The following is a 1541-nucleotide window of genomic DNA, read 5'->3' as shown; positions in this document are numbered from 1 at the left end:
ATTTATAATGATTATACTGTTATATTCATCATTACCCTAATTGTTATCATCATCATCATCATCATCATCATCATCATCATCATCATCATCATCATCATCATCATCATCATCATCATCATCATCATCATCATCATCAATCATCAATCATCAATTATCATCATCACCACCATCACTCATCATCATCATCTTCATCATCAGTATCACTATTACATCGATATTTCAGATGGTTTGTCACTTCAACAGTACATGCCAGGGAACAACAGAAGAATGAATGAAGAATTATGAGCACGTGGGAGTATGGTGCCCGACTTTTTGTCTCAGAAACCTGGCATGTATTCAGAATCGAGATTGAGTGGACTTCACCGTTGGGTAAACTGGAGGAACCGGCATGGAGGATATATTGCTCGAAATGAACTGATTTCGAAACTGTTATCTCACCTGATAAAGGCGGCTTGCTGCTGTGTAGGTGGAGGATATTGTTATATTGTTATGAGGTTCGAGGCTTGTAAGTGAGCTTTGTCTGTTTGCATGTCTGTCTGTCTCTGTCTCTCTGTCTGTCTGACTATCTGTCTTGTTTTTCTTCCCCCCCCCCCCCCTCACTCTCTCTCTTCCTCATTCTCGCAGCCCCCTTTTCTCTGTCTGTCTGTTTGTCATTCTCTCTTTCTCTGCCTTTCTATCTATCTATCTATCTATCTCTCAATCTGTCTATCTATCTCTGTCTCTATTTCTATCTATGTCTCCCTCTCTCTCTTTCACTCACTCACTCTCTTGCCCTCTCTTGCAATTTCTCTCTCGCTCGCTTTCTAGCTCTCTTTCGTCATCTCTCCGCCCTCTTCCTAACATATAGTACCATGATAAGGGCGACTCCTGATACTCTCTCTCTCTCTCTCTCTCTCTATCTATCTATCTATCTTTCTCTGTCTCCCTCTTTCTCTCTTTCCCTCACTCACTCCCTCGCTTGCTTTCTCTTGCAATTTCTCTCTCGCTCGCTTTCTGGCTCTCTCTTTCTTCATCCCTCCGCCCTCTCCCTAACGTATAGTACCATGACAAGGGCGATTCCTTACACAGTCTTGCCGGAATCATTATATTTGAAAGTCTGACATGAAATGGGAAGAACCCGGCTGTCAAGGGCACTGTCACGGGCAATGACAGGCAGAGACGATGACTGATTGTGTCACGACAAGGGAGACCAGCTTTCCCTTCCTTCATCGTAAAATAGTCGCGGAAAAAATATAGTTCCTCCATACTTTTGAAGAGCCTTTGGAAATCGATACATTTATTTCCTACAGTGAGGAGGTCCTATAAATAACAAATAAAACATCATAACAAATGCTGTTGTTTGAGGTGTTTCCACTGTTTCATGTAAATTTAGCAGAAAAACGCAATTTTAGTTTCCCGTGGCCAGTAATACGACTTCCTGCGTTCACAGTCATTAAATCAGTCACGCACCTCACGCGCAGCAAACGAAATTCTTGATATACGCAGGCTAGTCTATCGTGTTATTTTTTTATATTTACCGATGGTTTGTGTTATTCATTATC

Source organism: Penaeus monodon, chromosome 38, assembly GCF_015228065.2.
Source record: "Penaeus monodon isolate SGIC_2016 chromosome 38, NSTDA_Pmon_1, whole genome shotgun sequence".
Lineage (NCBI taxonomy): Eukaryota > Metazoa > Arthropoda > Malacostraca > Decapoda > Penaeidae > Penaeus > Penaeus monodon.
This window is presented reverse-complemented; position numbering follows the sequence as displayed.